This window comes from Cygnus atratus, chromosome 4, assembly GCF_013377495.2.
Source record: "Cygnus atratus isolate AKBS03 ecotype Queensland, Australia chromosome 4, CAtr_DNAZoo_HiC_assembly, whole genome shotgun sequence".
Taxonomy (NCBI): domain Eukaryota; kingdom Metazoa; phylum Chordata; class Aves; order Anseriformes; family Anatidae; genus Cygnus; species Cygnus atratus.
In genome coordinates this window covers 62,941,427-62,962,185 of record NC_066365.1, presented here as the reverse complement: position 1 = coordinate 62,962,185, position 20,759 = coordinate 62,941,427, and positions in this window count along the sequence as shown.

The following is a 20,759-nucleotide window of genomic DNA, read 5'->3' as shown; positions in this document are numbered from 1 at the left end:
ACTGGAACAAAAATTCAGATCAACAAATTTTGTACCAAGCAGTGCACATTAAAATTTCATAATAAAAAGTTTTCTGAAAAAAAGGAATTTGTTATCTTTCAGAAAAGTCAGAAAGATATTTCAATAATCCCAAAACTCTTTTTTAAAAAAGTTTACATTAGGAAATTTAGCTAAACCATGATTTTCTCACAGATAGCTTCTGTTTCCACAAGCTAAATTTTTTTGATATACTGTGTTTCACCCCAAAATTCCTAAGTCTGTCTTGATTTAGTGTATTTAGTGTATGCATACAGTAACAGCATATCAAATTCCATAGGAAATTATTTTCATTTAAAAATTGTCTCCTGCAATTTTAATTCCTGGAGATAGACTCTCATTTGTGCCAAGGGCTGCACAAGCTAAAGATGTTACCTTAAAATGTACATTCAAAGCAGTGAAGAATAAAGGAATTCTTTTGTGTGTGTGCGTGCGCGTGCTTTACTACTATGATTGGCTTTGAGTAATTTGCCCAAAGTGACATATTTTCTCTGTTCTAGAGCCAGATGTTAAAAATAAATAAATAAATAAAAATAGACCTCCCAAATTAAACTTGGATATTTTACTAACCTGCTAAGCTTTCTCTTCCAGTGATAAACAAGAAAAAAAAAAAAAAAAGTGGGTTTCACCCCTGTGAAACCATTTAAAAGATCAAATTTTACATTTTCACTTTTCTTTTTTCTCTTTGCAAAATGCAGCTGAGAACAGTTCATACACCTGTGTTTTCTCATGGACTACTACCCCAGACAGTAATGACCACTCCAGTGAAAAACTACTGTCATCTGACTGTCATCACTATCCTCTAGTTTCTAGCTATTAGCAAGTGTCCCAGGAACTTGCCAAGAGATGCACCAGGTGCCAAAGGTAGAAACACTTGTGTGAAAGACTCACTGATTGCCTACTTGATATTACAGACCCCTTTAAAATGTACATTTCTGGAAAAAAACTCCTGAACTCTTGCTTTCAGGCTGGAAAAAAATGCAACCTGTAAGCCCTCTGAGAGAAAGAGAGAGGCAGCAACAGATAAACAGGGCTAGGGAATTTCAGGATATTTTAAATCTTTTCCTGACCTTTTTTTCCTCAAGAAAGAGCCTTATGTCTGACTACTTTCATGGATACAGATTTAAAAATAGCTGGGTGGCTTCCTGGCTGAGGGAAACAGAAAGATATAATTCAAGTTTATTGGCTGCCTAGCAGACATTACATTCTGTTTTCCTCTGCACATTCACACAAGTAATTGCCTGTACATACACAGCCCTAGATGTGAAAGTTACATTCAAATTCATAACATGCTTGTTCAGTTATTTGGGTGCCTGGTGCCTTCAGGAAGCTGCTGCATATTCCATCAATTAATATCCAGGTCTTCAGATAAAATACTACTGTAAATAATCAGATACTTTACCATTCAAGCAGAGACTGAATTCTCTGGTTTCCATTGCATCAGCATCCATTCATTTCCAAATCAACAAACATTTCCAAACAGCATTTGTAAAGAAAACAGTAGTTCCTCTTGGTTTTTTTATTTCATAATTCCATTACTAGAGGTCTTGGGAAACTGTTGAGTTATGTCTTGTTCAATACTATGCAAAGGAAACTAATGTATCTTCCAAGTGTACTGGAAGAACACAACTGTAGAAAACCCAGAAGAGCAGCCTATCTGAAACAGGCTAGGAAGCTCAAACCTGCACTGCATCACACCCTGTACAATGCTCACACTTGTCCATAAAGGTGATTCTCCTACTGCAACATGTGGCCATGCTGGTGATAGTTGAGGTGTCATGCATAATATATGCAAAATACCACTGAGAGCAGAGCCCAAAGAGTCTTATCCTGTCTCTTCTTGTGTTGTTTAGGTTTATTTACTTGGCTTGAAATTAAACAGATTCTTCATCTCTGCCTCTGTGTTAACTCTTCACTCCCAAGCTATGGCCAAAGACTATTATGCAGAACTGTGTAAGTATCCCTGTTTGTATAAAAACAATGTCACTGCATGTTGTTTATTTTTATAAACATTTAACTGCTAAGAATCACAAGAGAAATCACAAGAAAAAACATCTTCCTCAAACATCCTCAAGTACAAAAACCTCTCATACGAAGGCCTCAGCAAAAAGATGGTAAAGAGTAAAATCTAGATGAGTCACAACACTCACAAGGAAATAGGTTTGATTAAATGTGACCTACTCAATGCTTACAACCCTTACATTCTCAAAGAAGCACTGTAATTAGTAGGAAATAATTCTAAAAGGGAACATCCAGGAAAAAAAAAAAATAAGAATAAAAAATTCTGGGAACAGTGGAGCTTTTTTTGGTTACTAAACATCCTTCTTGAATTTCTGATTTCCCAATTTTAACTCAAACAAAAGCAAGTCTTCACTCAATTTTTGTCATGAATTATTCAAGAAAGATTTTCTGCAATAGACTCTGAGTGTTTTGAGAGACCTTTCACAATCCTTTTTTCCTCTTCTACCTCTGGAGGGAGGCACCTCAAGTAATATCCCAAAGGCAGTGGAAACAAGAAGCTAGGCTGAATGGATTTCACTTCTGACACTACATGCATTGCAGCAGGACTTACAGGGGAAGCATGTGTGAGGTCCCCCATAGCGAGGAAAGAAAATAGAAAATCTCAAACTGGAAGGCTCTATGTGGGCTCTCAGATCTCACATCCCAGTGAACGTGTCCAAGTGACCAAACAAACTCACAGCTAGAAATAGTAACTTAATCTCCTCTTCCAAACACATTTTAGCAACATGTGGAAGCCACTAAGTGGGTCGCAACAGATAAGTGACCGCACAGGACAAAATGAGACTCATCAAAATAGTTGTAACTGCTTGAGGGGAAAAAAAATAAAATAAAAGGAAAAAAAAAAAGGAATAAAGAAAACTGCACACTGAAAGCAAGCATACTAGTGCAGCTCTGGTAGATCTGAGTGTAGCTGAGTTTACCCTACTTATATAAAATGTGATTTGAGAAAGGGTGTGTGATTTCAGCAGGGCCTTCAGATTTACTGAGCATGAAAAGGGTTAATAAGAAACAAGTGGCAGCATTGCATGGAGCTGGTATCAGAGAGCACAGCATCAGCTTTCAGCTGGCAGGGTCAGAGGGGGAGTAAGCCCTTGAATGAGTGATCTACCTGCTTTGTATGAATATGAGTTAGCACGAGAAAGGAGAGAATCAGGTCCACACCTTTCTGAAACCAAATGGCTTTCAATAGAAACACACCACACAAAAATTTACAGAAGTGAAAGGGTGACTCACCACTTGCACATTGAGTTTATTTAAGAAATGCTTGTCTTACTTGCAGGGTTACATTTTAAGTAGGTGGTCTCCCCTTTTTGAATGAATATTTGCTTCCTTTTTTCAAGCAGCTACAGAGCTTATAAAACGTTAGGATTTGTTTCAAAGTCTTGCCATTCTGCACTGTTTAAATAGCACAGCTCAAGAAACCTACACATTTTGAACACATTACCCACCCACATTACTGGCCATTAAATGAGCAGCTGTGTCCCAGTGCTCCGTGCAGACCGGAGGAGCTTGGAGGATCCCAACCCCAGTGTGGGATCTACTGACCCACACCGCTCCTCATCTGGTGCTCTTGCACAGGAGATGAGGCCACTGTTTCGAGCACACCTCATCACCTTGATTTGCTTCATTCTTTGTGCTTTTCACCGGGTGACCTTTTCAGTCACCTGCACATTTTAGTTTAGAGGTCTTTGTTTGTTTTCTGAATAGCTCATATTTGTGGCTCTCAAGCATGTGCCCTTTGACTCTGTCTTCCCAAAGGACAGTCATTTTGGTCATACCTACTTGCTTTTCTAAACCACAAAACAACACTCTGAGTCTCTTGATAAGGCGGTTACTTCTGCTGCTAAGCTCCAGACACACAGCTCTTTACATCTGTTGCTATTGTGTTAATTCTCTTTGGAGATGTTTTACTTCCCAATGCTCATTTCAGTTTGAGCATAACTGAGATAGATTTCTTCCATATTTGGTCAAATCAAAAGGGGTTTTGCTTTTTCCTCTCTTCAGGAATGAGTTCCCTGGGAGAGTTTTACACTGCAGAATGCTACATAAATAATAGATGTCTACTTGTATGATTTGAGGTAAGCGAATAAGGGTCCTGACTGCCACAGGAGATGCCTCTGGGTATTCCAGATGTCCTCCAATAGCAAGGGCACCCCTTTCCAGGGGCACACAAGTCCTTCAAAGCTCCTGTATCATGTCTGCCTGTACCGCACAGCTGTCTCACATGCCCTACAGAATTCAAATAGCATGAGTGCCTGTGTGACAGAACAGATCTGTATTATTTATATCAGGCTTTCAATATGTTGTACAAACTACACAGCCTGAAAAAGATCCCAAAGATCCCTATCCCTATCTACAACGATCCAAAGATCCTTATACCAAAGAGTGGATAGGACAAGACTCTCTAGGTGCGAGACAAAGGAGTAACGTAATGTCATAATTTCTGGGCATACTTATACCTGGCAGACACTGAAGGTGCAAACTGGCCAGGAAATACACAACATTCAGTGATCTGAGACAGAAGACACTGGACTACTGAATGAGGCTGTTTCCTGACAGTGAGTGTTGACCTAAAGGGAAAGGAAACCTGCAAAGTGGCTGGATGGAGATATTTTTTAAGAATTGAGAGGAAAGATGATAGTAATCTGTGACTAAAAGGAGTCTGCAATAAGAGTTTTCAGTTAGAAACCTCTCTGCAACTTATGGATACGTAAGATTTGAAAGAGTCAGCTAGCAAAGGTGGGGGGCTCCATTGTTTTATGTGCTGTGTGTTACATATAAACATACACAAAGAGTGTTTTTTCTTCCTGTCCTTCAAGCTTTTATAAATCAAGAGAAAAGACAAAGAGGTACATATTATAACAATTACAAAACAGGAGGTGGTTACTAAATTTTACATCAAACAAATCTATAGTGAAGTAGGAAATTCAACACAAAAGCCTCAATACCACTACAACAGAGTTCCTAAACCCTAAACAATAATAGCCCACCTCTCTAATACTGTTTTGTACATACACACATAAACATAACATACATCTAAGACGTATGATTAGAAGATTGAGAGACTGTACTCAGTTATGACAGAGTTTCCAACTGAAGATAAGCATTATTTCCAGGTAGCTTGAATCATCACAATTACACTGAAATCAGTAACCCTTGTTAGCAATTATGTGTACAATCTTCAGACATCAAAGTTATGTTCAGGAGTACTAAACTGAATTATATACATTAAAATCTCTTGTACTGTGTCTCACTTTGACTAATTAAGATAAAATAATATTTTTCCATTGAATAATACTCTAGAGAAGCTTAAAATTATTGTTTAAAATTAGTAGGGTTAAGACTGTGACCCATCTCCCTTGATTTTTCAGACAGGCTGACCACCTTTAGCTTGCACTGATTTCAACCAGAGCTGCACTCCTGTAATTTGTATGAAAACTGCACACCCCTGTAAACATCATTGTAGCAAATAAATAAGTACTAAACCAGGGACCTAAAGGGACAGAAAAGAAACATCTGCATATTTCAGTAATCAAAATTTGACCTCCTTTGTATTCAAATTGATATTGCAAGGGAACTCTTGTCAAGCATTTGAAAATAGTTCTATTGGTAGCTGTAGAAAAGCTGTCAGAGGTACCTGGCCTTCTGCTGCTGGGTCACTCTCTTGTGAAAGATTTTTAGCCAGTTCAGCCTCCCACTAATAACAAACAGATGTACTTAATGCTACTGAATGTAAATATTATTCTAACACACTTTTGCCTAGTTTTCCATGAGGCCCTATTTTGAACCGTACATGCTTGTGAATCCCCCTGCCCAAGGGTTCTGCAGGTGGCCTATCTCACAGTGCCATTAGAAAGTTAATTACCTACAAGGGAAGTTTAAACAAGTTGTTCCAAAAGCAGTGGAACTAATAAAGCCCGGTTTCCTACAGATTTGTGGCTTGCATCATTCCCCCCTCCATAGTGCAACAACCCAAGCCCCTTTTCCATATTCCTTTGATAAATTCCCCTCCCTGCAATCCACGCTGCCCCCTATCCCTCCTACATCCATCAGCTTCAGGTCACGCAAGAGGCAGCACACACCCTGCCTGTTTCTGAGCACCGTGTGTGCCGTTTGGCTGGCCAGGATATGCAGGCTTACTGGCTTATGGTCTATATTGAAACTTTTCCTTCCATAGGGGTACTCACGACTTTCCAAGCTCTATTTTTTCACAATAAACAGCAACTGAATAATTCTAAGAAAATAATGGTGTTTTGTTAAAATTGGCCTGAAGGTTTAGAGTTTATTATTCTGAATTTTTTCTCTAATCAAAATCGGAGAACAATTTTACTAAGTTCATTCCCTTATAAATTTAGTCTAAAATATTCCCTGCTCTCAGATCACCTGTGTATATCTTCCCATTAGTTACAATGGTGTTTTCTGTCTTTCTAACTATCTGTAAATCTTTGAGACTTCCAATTACTGCCTCTTCCAGTCCTTCATCTCAAATATAGGTAAGGCTACAGACAAATGCATCCTTACCAAAATGTATAGATTATCATAGAGCACTAAAATGAAGATGAGAATGTTAATCTCTCACTGCCACAGAGAATGAGATCACAGTTGGAACCACTCTCAGATCCTTGAACTCTTAAAGAACCAAAGTGTTTTATTTCCTGTTGATAAGCTTGTCCCACAGCTCTCATGGCATCTTTTCTTCACTAAGCAATGGTCTGAAAGTGCAATTTTTTTATGACTTTCCACCCAGTCCTGCCTTAGGACTGTTTATGAACATCGTAGGTCTGTAAGCTATACAAGGCAGAATTCCTCGCCCCTCGCTCACAGAGAGATTAGACTTTTACAAGAAAGACTTTTCCTAACTGCAAAAAAATAATAATGTACGTCCTAAACTAGCATCTGTGAATGTGGCCCAGCCCATGCAGAGATATTTTTCTATCACCCAGTAACTATAATACACATGTATATTACTATCCCCGAGGTTTCTGGGCCAGTTCTGATTAATCTTTCCCCAGGACAGAGCAGCCTTCCAAGCCATGAATCATTTTGCTTGATTTTGTCTGCACTTTTCCATGTCAGCAGTTTTCCTGCCCCACCGCATGATGACAAGAGCAGCATGCGGCGTTTGTTGACTGCCAAGTGTTACGCTAACTGTCACACCAGTAGGAAAGGCAGTGGAAACAGATCTGCTTTGTTTAAGGATGTGCTGTGATTTCATAGGCATCTCCCTGCTCTCTAGCTCCATCTGCAGAAATACCAAACCACCCTTCCCAAAATAATCCCCATGTCAGATTCCCCGCAGAGTACAGGAACATTTGACACAAAATTGCTTTACCGCAGGTTAGTATGATATAGCCTACAAAAACGTAAGTGGTGACTCCACAGTTACAGCACCCTACTGTAATACCCGTTTTTGCAGGCTGATCCCATCTGAAGAGCATGACCCTGTAACACCAGAAATTCCCCGTGACATACTTGGCCTCCCCAGCACACTTGCATTGCCCTCATTAACGAACACACAGCTGCTAATGCTCGCTCCAATGCCCATCAGCCATATCAGCCTTGCCCTTTGAATCTCTCCCTTGGTTGCCCCCATCTTGATGTGTTGCTGACTCCACAGCAAAGCTACACCCTTTTTCTTTTTTTTTTCTTTTATTTCTGGTGGAGAACGTTAACTACTTTTTCATGACAATAGTCATTAAAGATCTATCATGACTCAAGCCTTCGGTCAGGACTTTGTTTATTCTGCATGAAGGCTTCAATGGAAGTTGTTCCAACTGTATGCATTCATCTTACAGCTGATGAGAGACATAGAGAGAATTTTGTTTTGACCACCCAAAATAAACACTTTCAAGAAAAGAGATACAAAGTAAATAGTAAAGATACCATAAAATATTAAGAGGAAACTTGGAATGTCTGAAGAGATTACATAGTGTCTTCCTATTTGATTAAATTAATTTATTTTCAAACTCTTCTTTAAACTGCAAATTATCAAGTAAACATCTATTTCAGTAATTACTTAAAACAGTTTAAAACAGGTTAATGAAATTGGTAGTGAGAACTATTAGAGGAACAGGAAGTTAAGGCTCAATTTTATCTTAAAACCTGTCCTAGCAGAAATCTCCAATAGGGTGCTGTATGGAAATGTACAGGCAGCAACAAGGGGCAGTAGAGCAGCAAAAAGGCTCTCACCATGCTGGGTGTGGGAGAAGAGGTTTGGGGCAGGCGGCATGCCCCTGACATGAAGATATTACTCCAAATCCCCCAGTGTCCTTGCTCTTCTTCATCTGCTTCTGCCTTCCCCTCCCTCCCCGCCAGGCTCGTGATTCAATGAGCAAAAGAAGCAAAAGTGTTTTTCCTTGCAGAATTTTCCCTTCCTGTGCTCCTCCCCACTTCCTCAAGGAACAAAGAGGGGCCTAGGAGAGGAGGAGGTGGGAAAAGAAATGAACGCCTAGTTGTTCTCTGCAAGGACAGGGATGAAGAAATAAACAACTCACATTACTCACAGGAGGGGGTGAAAGGAAAGCAGAGCCAGTCTGGACGAGCTGGATTTTCCTGGCTCCAGCAAACCCCTCCTGGAGTAATATATTGAGCCACCTCACCCCCTTCATTCCTTTATCTGAAACACACTGTCCACTCTCAAGCAGCCCTTTGCCTTTCCCTGCAGACCTGCTTCGTGTAGGCAGAGAAACAGAGGAACCAAGAAGCCCGGAGGCTTGCCAGAGGAGGAAAACACTACAGGAGTCATAAGGACCTGGGAACTCCAGTGCCATCCAGGAAAGAGAAGGGAATAGCCTAAATAGTTGGAAGAGAGGCGTCCTAGCTGCAAAGTTGCCAGCTTTCTTTTTGACCTGCCACTGAGTTCGTTTTGTGGCTAACACACAGCAGGCTTGTAAGCTGCACAGAGCCTAAGGAAAGTAAAAATAAAGTTTCTATTTACTGCATCAGACTCAAAACTTGAATGGCAGAGCAGCAAACTCACAACACACAGAGAGGGCTGTAATAGTTTCAGTTACTTTAACTGTTTGAATAGTTTTAATCCAAAGCACATTACCAGTATTGAGAGAAAGCTAGCAGGGGCAAACTATGTATTTTACATCCTTGAGTACTTACTGCAACTTAAATTACCTTTTTCAACACTTCCATATTATCAGAAAGACTGCATATAACCACCCATTTCTTTACGCTCTCCAGTAACTATACAAGATAACAAAATGAGATCACAACCAATCACAATTTTACATAACCTCCCAAAATCAAAGAACATACTGTGACTAGTAGAAACTGGAAGACATTGACATCCAACTACTGGATGACTTTGCAGTAGATCTGTAACTGTATTAGGAAGGTAACTTGAAATTTGAAGGTAACCTTTGTGATGAGTGATAGTATTTGAGTTATCTTGGAAGACAGCTTACTCTTCCACTGAAGATACATCATAGGAAAAGGAATTATGGAATTCAGTTTTCATTCAACCTCTTTTTTTTCTTTCTTTTTTTTTTTTTCCTCAAAACAATCCAGAATGAAGAGAAAGTGATCCACAATGTCAGACCTGAAAAGACAGCAGCCTAGCAGTGAAAGGGAACCCAAGCTGAACAGGGACAGCATACTGGCAAAAGTGCTGCATGGCCAGAACACAGCCTGACACAACTGCTCAGGTCACCTTGGCCTCGTAAAGTACCTACAGCACCATCCTCCTGCGTGTAACTTCATTACAGGCCTTCAAAATAGGTATCCCACATCCAGGTCTCAGCAGGGACCAAACAACAGCCAAATGGAACAACTCAACTCTCATTCACCTCTCATTCACTTTCTGCAAACCCAATCTTTGGTACCTGATCCTCCTTATTCAATGTCCGGGGTGACTCCTGGCACCTACCTTGAATTTGAAAATTTGTCTCCTAAAAGCAGAGGCCAGAGGTTAGGCACAGACAATGCACAGGAACACTGAAACTCCTCTCCACCTCTGCTTATCAGTAGATAAATGACTTTGGAGACCAGGTCCATTTTTTCAGACACAAATGATGTATCAAGGACTTCAAAATCCACTGGCCTGCAGTAGGGCTAGGCTAAACACCTGAGACTTCAAAAAACATTCCTTAAGTTCCTAAGTCTCTGGGTTGGCTTCTGTAAATTGTTTCCTACAAAGCATTTTGGAGATGTGCACCAAGTTGAATGAATTTGCATCGGCAGCATGTGTCTCTTTCTCTCCACAGAGGCAGTATAAAGAAAAACCCCACTCTGTTCAAGACCTGCAGATTTCAAACATCCTCCCCTGCACCATCTAATGTCACTGCTAGCTATGTTACGGCATTGACAGAGATCCCACAGGACCTGGCCAACATTCAGATCCCACGCGGAAGCTTTCCACTGGTTGGCCAACATTTACAAGACAGCTCTTTGACCCGGCACAGCCTAACACAACCCACAGCCTAGCAAACATTCAGCCTTTATTATAGGGTCCCTAGTCTTTCATCAAAATATTGGTATGCTCCAGCTAACAAGAGTCCATGCTAAGATCATCAACGATGTACTTTCCAGAAAGAAAATTTCTTGGGAGTCATTTTGCTGACTAGGGCCAGGATGAGGCAACTTGCAGTAGTAAAAAGGAAAAGCTTAAATGTAGCTTCATTGGAGCTGGCCAGTGACTAAAAACTAGAGAATTCACAAATAAAATCCTGGCCCTGCTGAAGGCAATGAGCAAAGTCTCACTGATTTCAGTGAGGTCTGGATTTATCCCAGATGGACTCAGAAAAAATGGTCAAAAAATCACCACAGAGACAGAGCCAGGCATTCACATTCCCGCTTCTGTAAAGAACCAATTTCTCTCAACCCTCAGTGCACAAAAACCACTCCCATATCTAATGTAATTGCTTTTATCTTCAAAAGCATAGTAACTGGTCCAGAAAACGGATCAAGAGGCTTGTTAAATGTTAAACAAGTTACACTTTTCTGTCTCTCCTCTATGTTTCCTCCTGTTTATTTTAAAAGGGAGCTTTTTAATCCAAGAACCTAATTCCCATCCTGCAATGTTTCAAGTGAATGAGTTATGGGCATTACTAGGCCGATAAAATACTTACAGGATTTCTGAATTAGCTTTACCTTTTCTAAAATCATCAATTCTTAAAATAAAGTAAGAGGAATATCCGGTGGAAATGTGTTTTATCAAAAGGAAAAAGAGTGCACCTATATTTAGTCCCATTGAATACAGACAGTTTCAAAGCAGGACTGTAAGTAAAACTCTTAGACAACACTATATAAACACATTATTTAAGCTACATTCTGGATCTGATTAATTATAACAGGAGATCAAATGTTAACAACTTAAGAATCTTCACTCCCATCTACACATATGGAGTACTTTAAAAAGTACTATAATTTCAGAGTAATAAATAAGAGCTCTCACCTAAATTATACAAGCATTATCTATTGGTTTCTTTAAAGGTGAACACACAATACATAGTTTTTATTTCAGGTTTGTTTGATAGAAGTTGCCCATATATAGACTATGAGAGAACCAAAAAGGAAAATTATGTCCTTTGTAAGAACATTTAATTCACATTCCTGTTCTGTTTTCTGTACAGCAGTTATGCTTATGACAGGTATGCATTCCTGCACTACTTACAATGTGTTTTTATATGAAAAAGACATTCATATTCTTTCGTAGCTGAGAACATGTCTTGCATTGCAGTGTTACAGTAATCCTTGGTTTCTTAACAGAATAAAGCAGGCCAACTGCTTCAGTGTGTAAAGTCCAAATTCAATTTGTATCCTTACCATTTTGCTTCCAGTTATTATTCTCAAACACTTGAAAACATCCACTAAGCTCTAAATCTTACAAAAATATATTGAATGTTTATTGCCTGATAACAATTACAGCAATTTTCAGTATAATCAGAATTGCCACATCCTGTAGTCACCAGTTTAACAGAAGGGGAAAAAACATCTCCAGTCCAAACCATAACACAGATAGTCCAAGTTCATTCCAGATGAGAGAGAGCAGAAACACAAGCATGTGATCCCAAGCTACCAATACAGGCTTTTATATGCCACATATCACCTTATATAATTCAAAAATGGAAATGAATATTCTATTTGAGGTTTCTTTTATTTTCCTTTTTCCTCCACTTTCCTAAAAGTAGACATAGTGGGCCAGAGCTTCATTTTGAATTAATAGTGAAAATGATAAACCTCAAGATGGGAGACTTACAAGGAAAGAAAGCCCAGTATTTGGGAGAAATTACAGCTACAGAACTAGAGCTGAATTCTACCTCCACAAGTTTTCATGGTGCAGGATACTCCTGTGAGAAACACATGTACATGAGTCTGGGAATAGACAGCAACCTACCCCTTTTGTGAGGTCTCAGCAGTACTGCGCCCTGAACTGGGTAAATTCAGACTATGAAAGGCAGGGGGAAAGCTTTTATTCTTGCATCAGTGCCATATTTGAATAAGAAGTAGGAAGAATTTGTATTAAGTGTCACCATAACATTATGTTAAATCAAATATAGGCTATCTTTATTATGTTGCTGTATCCACCCTCCATTTACAAATGGACACCAGAAACCAAGCTATGGTTTTACATATTCTAATCACTGGAACAGAAAAAAAAAAAAAAAAAGGAAAAAAAATAAAAAGTATTACTTCGGAATTCAAAATAACCATTCACTTATAACATCCATTGCATGTCTATCCCATTTCACAGCAGGTAAATCAAAGAAAAAAAAATCTCATTTACTTTACTTTAGAAAGCAGCAACTAGGTACAATGTCAAGAGTTATAAACACAAATAGAAGAAAATCTCTCTAAATATTCATTGATCTTCTAAAAGCACTCCACATAGACAACAAAATAGCTGGCCAGTCCAAAATAGGATGAAAAGTGAAGGCGATGAAAAAAGTTTAACAAATAAATAATAGTATACTGGTTAACTTAACTGTTCATTTTGAAATACGTGTTGTTTGACCTGCTAAATATATGGACTTTTCACCTCATAGCTCAACTGTTCAGAAAAAAAACAACTTTGCACTGGAATCAAAACGCACACAGACACACTTTCATTTGGAAAATAGTTAAACAAGGGGAAAAGTATTGTTTTGTTTTGTTTTAATTACAGTACTCAAAGTACCCTTATTCTTTAGATAAGATAATTTGTTTTCCATTCTATTCTGTTGTTCTCTAACAATAAATGGGTAATCAGAATATATCCAACCAGCTGAAATTTTCATTTCCAGAACCATTAAGAGAAGAATCTAGATAGCTGATTGATGTCGGAGCTCAACAGAGCAGTGTCTTGGCTTAACAAACTGCTATCTGTCCTGAAATGAGCCTGAAGGCCTCACCCCTGCACTATGCTCTCTTCCTCTTTTGTACCCTGCCCAAAACCTTTCTGTTGCACATTGACATCATAAGGTGATTACCTCATCTGAAATGTGACTTTTATTTCAGCACCTCCATTAACTTTTATGCTTGCAGAAATGTACTTTTCTCACCCCTTGTGTCCATGGGCATGGTCCATGTTTTCTTTAGATATTAACCCGATGCTTGCACTTGAACATGCAGTCCATAGAATCCTTCAGAAAGAAAGGCAGAAAACATGCTAAAACTCAGGACTTCAGGGGCTCTTGCATGCTTCGTCTTGCTGCTAGGGAAAACAATTTGCTGTAGGTCTGATGTGACACAGTATTATTCTTTAGCCTTAGCCAACTAAGAGCATATAAATATTTCTGCATAGTATCATTTCCTCCTAGATTATGCCTGATATCTAAAATGTAGATCACATGGTTATGATGATTTCTGTAGTAAACAAGTATGAAAGGTTACAATGATGGCAGTAGTATTAACCACTTGAAATAGTATCAGTAAATTTTTCAATATGAACTTTAATATTTTTCAACAGTGTATCATAATGGCATGGCTCTGAATTACCATTTCAAAATCGCAAATGGATACGCCTGTAACTGCTTTTCTGTAAAATTCCAACTGCTTGATTTCCCTAACAAAAAGAGCAAGTAATAAACCCTCCAAAATCTTAGGTAGTGTTTCTAAAAACATCTTTGTTTCTAAGGAGCTTAAGCATGTAACTTTTGAACATGCAATTAAGCAATAATGAAAAATGTTAATACATATATGAAGAGGTAAAGTGTTGGTGTCTAACATGCAAAAAAAAATAAAAATAAAAATAAAAAAACTGAAGAGGAGTCACATTTTTTCTTCTTCATTAAGTGAATTTACAAAGATATCAACTGCTAAAAGACTTGAACTAGCTGGTATTAACCTTATGTAACATGTTCACTCTTCTAATCTTAGTTTGGGATTAACCAGTAACATTAGTCAGAGCAAGGGTGAAACTTGGAGACTGGCTTCTTGGGAGATAAATGGATAGCACTGGCTTATGGAAACAGGTCTGGATTTTTTGCTTATATAAGGGGTCAACCAGACGAAAGCTGTAGCTCTAGGTTAAAGGTACATACATATGAAGCAGGTGCTGCCTTCCTCCTTCTCAGCTAGTACCAGAACATTTCTCACACAGTAGTTTTTTGTCTGGTCGTGGTTTTTGCTGCTGTGATGTTAAAATGACTTGAAGGAGAACCAAGCCCTATTTTTTTACCCTGATGCAGAAATCTCTGTAAGACACCCAGCCCTCCAGGTGCCTGTGTATGTAGTTCATGGAAAGCAAGTAGATATCACTCAGCAGCACTGAGTACAGGGAATGGTGAGATTAAGTGAAATGGCAATTCTCTTCATCATAAGGAACCTCTTGCAGGCCTTGTGAACAGAGATGTTCATGAGCAAGCTCCTGTATGTAAGCAGGGTCAGAAGGAAGGGTGAATTCAGTCACTGCAAACAAATACATGTAGCCCATCACCACTGGCACCTAGAAATGTACAGGTACTCTTGGTGTCATTCAAATGTAGGGCACCAAATGTAACATTAATAACTCTTTTTTTTTCACTTTATTAGGCCTTTGGGCTTTATGAATCACAATCGCCTAATCAGGCCTACTGACCATCAACAGGCCTGAGCTATGCCAGGAGATCAAAATGATTTCATCTTTTCTTTAAGTGGCTTAATCCAAGGAGATTGGGACTGAGTGACTTCCTAGTTATAGGAAGAGATCTTGTTCATTGCCTTCATCCAGTAAGTGATCCTTTTGGGACAGACATGATTGACACAAACTCTGTAAAGGGCTGCAATTGTTAAGGGCTGCTTTTGAGGGGAAGAAACTGCTGAGGAATAGTAGAATCTGCTGGGACATTTGTGTCTCAAATAAATATTTTGCTGTTATACATGGACTGTCATTAACTTCTATATGAATGGAAGTTTCACAAATTAATGGAGGTTCCCCCTCCTTCAAAAAATAAAAATAAACAACCATGGGTGAGCCAGTGTAAAAATTCACATCATAAGCAACAGAGTTCAATGTGTTAAAAACCATTAATCATGCTGAGGTCAACCAGTGCTTTACATATTTCCTCCCCAAACTCTGTCTTGTGGGTGATCTGTGTCCTAACAGGTTTTGTATTGCTGAGTTGTAAAGCGTTCCTGATGAATTGTTTTTGGCACTCAGTCCAAAGCCTTGAAAGCTTGAGTCCTTGAAAATAAAAAGCAGAGCCTTTCTTTAACATTAGTCTTGGACACAACAGTGGAACACAGTCTGCATTGTATGCATAACAGGAGAACAGCCTACGGACTGTTCATATTTTTGGCTGTGACTTTGGGGGGAGTCAGAAGGCTATCAGCAGTGTCATAAAGTAAAGCCATTAGAGAAACAAGCGCGCTGGAAGGGAAGGCTATTAATATTAACTTTATTCCTCCTTCACTCTGTCACAGCGACTGTGTGACTCGTTACGATCCCACCATCAGACAGTGACCCAGTCCATCCTCCCTGCTGTCCTGTTACTCTCCCTGTCTTTCCTTAACCTCTCACTCACATTACTTTCCTCACATTTTTGACTCAAACATGCCTTACTCTCCTACACTGTGTGAAGAAGAAAGACACAAAAAATCCTCTGGCTTCCACCTTTTTATCCTACCTTTTGTACAGTTGCCATGAAAACCTATGTTGAAGTCTTCCCTGCTGACTTCATCCTTCACTCAATCCAGCCTAGCTTCTCCTTTTAAATTACATCCTTCCAGGTACAGCGAAGCATACCTCCTACCTGAATCTAGATGGGCCTGCCCTACCTTCATGGTCTCTCAACTTTCGCATGCTTTTATAAACTCTTTGCTGTGCTTCTCTTCTTTACATCTAATCTTTTACTTTTTGCCTTTTGATTATGCATTCAATGTGTTAATCAGAATCTCTCCTTCCTTTTCATTCCCACTTTCAGCAAATGATCCAAATACTCTATCCTCTACCTGTCTTTTCTACTTGAGCTTCCATATCTATGTAAACTGGCTGTCGTTTCTATCTCCATTTCCTCTCCAGTCTACAGACCCATTACAGAGTTGTTTTCAAGTAAAAAACATGTATTGGATGGCCTTCTTCTCTGTAGGGAACTGTATGTTTAGCATAATCTATCATCTCTATGAAGATTCCACATCCTCCAATTGTTTTTATGAGGAATTTTCACCATGGCCAGGTTACACATCGAGTATATGTCTAAAGTTTTCTTCTTGCTTTCTTCTTACATCATCAAAAGAGTATCTGTTTGTTGATTAATGAACAAGACCTTTCTTCAAGTGCCCATCACTTCATGTCTTTGCTGCTCATATCTTTGTGGTCTGTGCCCTAATTTTCTGCCACTTGTTAAAGAGCCTTTAGTGAAGCCTTACCTCAAAAAACTCCTCTCCTAGAGCTGGTGAAGACTTCAGCATGAAAATTTCAATAAGTCATTTATATGTAAATTCTGTTTTCTGACAAACTGAACTTCAAGAATTATGTATAGCCAATAGGTTTAAGCAGGAAAATACTCTGTCTCCCACCTAGAAATAAGCAAGTTTCAGAGAGAGTGGACAGAAAAAGAACAATTCACTGTTACATTACAACTCCTTCAGGGAACAGAACACAACTACAGTTAAATTTGTGATCCAGAGAAAGTTCTTGAGCAGAATGATTTTATCAGTTTTGCATGATCAAGATGTATCATCAAATGCCCCCTGTCAGGGGAATTTTGATTCTCCAGTTTCTACCACTGCATGTTAGAAGTTACATGTGGCATAATCATTTATTTATGAAGATAAAGAAAACCAACTGTATCAACATTCAAAATCAACAATATTACATTCCATAAATAAGCAACACTATTGGACTGCATAGAAAGACATAGAAACATTGTTTTTGCTCTTGTTCTCTTATCATATAAATTTATTGACTAAGAACTGTTATAGTATTTTTAGGCAATAAATAAAAAGCAATATGTAATTCACTGTCATATAGCGCTGTTATATGGTATACCATACAGGTATACCTCATCTATACACGCATAGACACTATCTCCATCACAATTTATTTTGACCTTCATAAGACCACCCAGGTCTTCCTAAATTACCTATAATCAATAATGTAAAAGGACAACTCTTCTACTGTCAGACAAATAAACAGTTTTCCATTAATAACCCCTTTCTAAATGTCTAAAAATTATAGCACTACTACTCCCTTATGGCTGAGGGTCTATGTGGTTTAACTCTGTATACTAACTTATCATAAAGCTTGCAAGTTGAATTGACAGATCTTTTCTCCACTTATTTTCACCAATGTCAATAGGAATCTATTCATGGATTTCAGCAGAAGCTGGATAAGACACCTATTTTCTGCAATACTCAACTTCATTCATCATTGTTATCTACTATTTATTCTGCACCACTTGAGTAGGGTTGTGATTACAACACAACTAAACTAAACATCCCAAAGAAAGTTAAAAGGCTTATTAAAAAACATAGCTGTTTTAATGAAGTAATAGATGGCAAATAACCATTTATAAAAAGACAAATACCATCCACATAAGAATTAACAAAAACTGTAATGAATAATATTTAATAAAATTCTGCAGTGCCTTCATTGCAGTAGTTTGTTGTTTGCTTTTAAATAAAATGTGTACTTTTAAAAAACAACTATGGATTGTTCACAGTAAGTACAATTTTACCTATGATCATGAAAAAGAGTATTAACGTAGGGCTGTGAGGATCATTTCATTCATTCATATGGTCACTTAGTTATTTCACTTTTTGGTTGGTTATTTGCCCATGTCATGCCATGTCCTTTTTTTGCCAGTAACTTCTCAGAAAGAATTTTCTATTCCATGCTTATAAATAACCAGCACAACAGGACCCCAGTCCTGGATACGAGATTCAGGTGCTTCCAGAAATAATTTAACTTCTATTTATAGTGACTTCAGCATTATTTATGGCCGGCCACAAGAACAGTCACATTTAATTCTGTGTTAGCTAAAATTGTAAACAACATTACTGTCAGCCCCATGTTTTTGTGATAGAAATTCTGGATTGAATGAATGCTTCAAGCATCATAATTTTCTCTCTCATGTATGAGAGAAAATGTTTTTATATATCCTCTCTTGTCAATAAACTCAGTTTACCATTTAATTCTTCATGGAAACCAGTGATCGATGTTCCACCTCAAAATTGCTAAGAAGCACTATGTTAGCCTCTAACCTCAGCTGCCCCAGTATCTGCTGGGGGTAAGTGGATGCAGCAAAAAATTTCTTGGTCCTTCGAGCCTGCCAATGGTCTGATTTAGAGCAGCCCACGTCACATCTGGCTAGCTATGACCCCAGAGGGCTGCCTGCCAGCTGGGATTTGCCAGAACATAGTGTGCTTTGGACATTCCCCTGTTCCCACAGTAACGTTCTTGTCAGGGGCTGTGGGGAATGTGCTAAGCAATGAGAATACCCAGCTGAGGAGATGCGGCAGCTTTCCAAACATCTACACTGCAGAATAAAGGGGCTCAGGCAGACACCCTCTGAAGCTCTTTGCAAGAACAAAACTCCTTATTCCAGCACCAAAAGATCACACCAACATTACACCAGAAAGAAAGAAGGCAAAAATGTTGCCTTCAAAGGCATTTCTATTTTAATTAATAAGACAAGCAGTGTTAAGCTGTGACTGTATTTGGTAGGAGCACTTAAGTTAAATCCAAACAACTAAACTTTGTGCTTACAGGGCTTCTGTCCCGAAGCAGTCCTATCCATCTTTTGCAGGGTTTTACATGTGTGCTTATCACTGTCCATCAGCATCTTTATAAAATTAGTGTATATAAATACAGGAAATATTCTGAAGAAATGAAATATTTTTGTACTTTGTCTTGCTTTGCAGGGTTGAACATCTACTTGGGACAGGCCTGGACCAACACCCAGCAGCGTGTTAAATTATGGCTTTCTCAAAAAGAAACACCTCTGAATGAGAGTTGAAAGTGAGTCTCTAATGACTAAGAGCACTTAAAAATCCCAACGCATTTTAAACAAGGACCCTATCAAATACCTCAGCTCGTTATCTGCTGCTCTTTCACTTCCTGTCCCAAACCACTACCCAGGACTGCTCCATAGCACTTGGCAGTTACTGAATTCCTCCTCCATCGATCACGGTCCTCCAGCCCTGTGCTTCCGAAGCCGTGAATAGTTTTGCAAATCCCTGATGAAATGCGTAAAGCACTTTGGGGGAAGGTTGATAAATGAAAGCTCAGTAGAACTTTTTTGTTTAACGCAAGAGCTTAATGGAGCATGATCGTGGTGGGTGGTGTGCACCTTCGATGGGTGGCGGGGGAAACCAGAGAACAACCTCACTGAGAAAAAGGACGAGACAGAGGCAGTAAACATGAAGCTGTGGACTTCCTGAGAGATGATTTCTTAAATAAGTGTGTTCCAGTATGCAGCATGCATTTTCTATTTCTTTGAAATTGCATCTGCTTCTTATAAGAGTAGGGTGATTATTATATAAGAAAAGCCTATTTGCCTGAGTATGTGGTTACACATTTTCTACTGACTTCACAAATTGTTCAAATTTCAGTATTTGTTGGCTTCATTATAAACCAGTGTTATTACTGGCAGCTACTATAACGTATTAAAAAGATTTTTTTATTGTTACTGTAGTGTGGCATTAAGGATCAGAAACTCATCTAAAAAAAAGTGAAAGTTGAAAGGGCTCAATACTCAATACTATAAAGTACTACTCAAAGCATTGTACATCATTTTTAAATCTTAATAAACTAATTATATTTTGCTCACTGAGACAAGGTGCCAGCAGACCCCCCTGGATGTGTGACTTGTAAGGTCTCATCAGCTGGAATTCTCTGGCTCAAACCAAACACTGCTAATCACTGTTCTGCTTGAGGATATTCACTTCGACCTTTGAGCTTTTGTACGCCTCATATAGGAGTTGCTTTCTGGACTCTTTTAAAAAGAGTTGATTTTTTCCTCCATACATTAATATTTTCTACTGATTTTGATCTCGTATGAACTGAAGAAAAAAAAAAATCACCCATGAACTTAAGGCAGTAAGGAGGAACATGCACAGCACAAGCTGTGAACACACAAGCCAACGAATTAGCATAGGTCAAAACAATAATAAACATGCTTATTTTTGCTAAGTTGCCCACCATTGTGCAAGATGTTTCAGGGTTGCATTCCTGCCACAGTGTCAGAGAGAGAAACCAACAGACTTCCACCGATCACTCATCAAAGCCAGCATGGCACCTGGTACTTAGCACCAGGCAATCCTGTGACATGAACACAGGCTCTTCTGTAGCA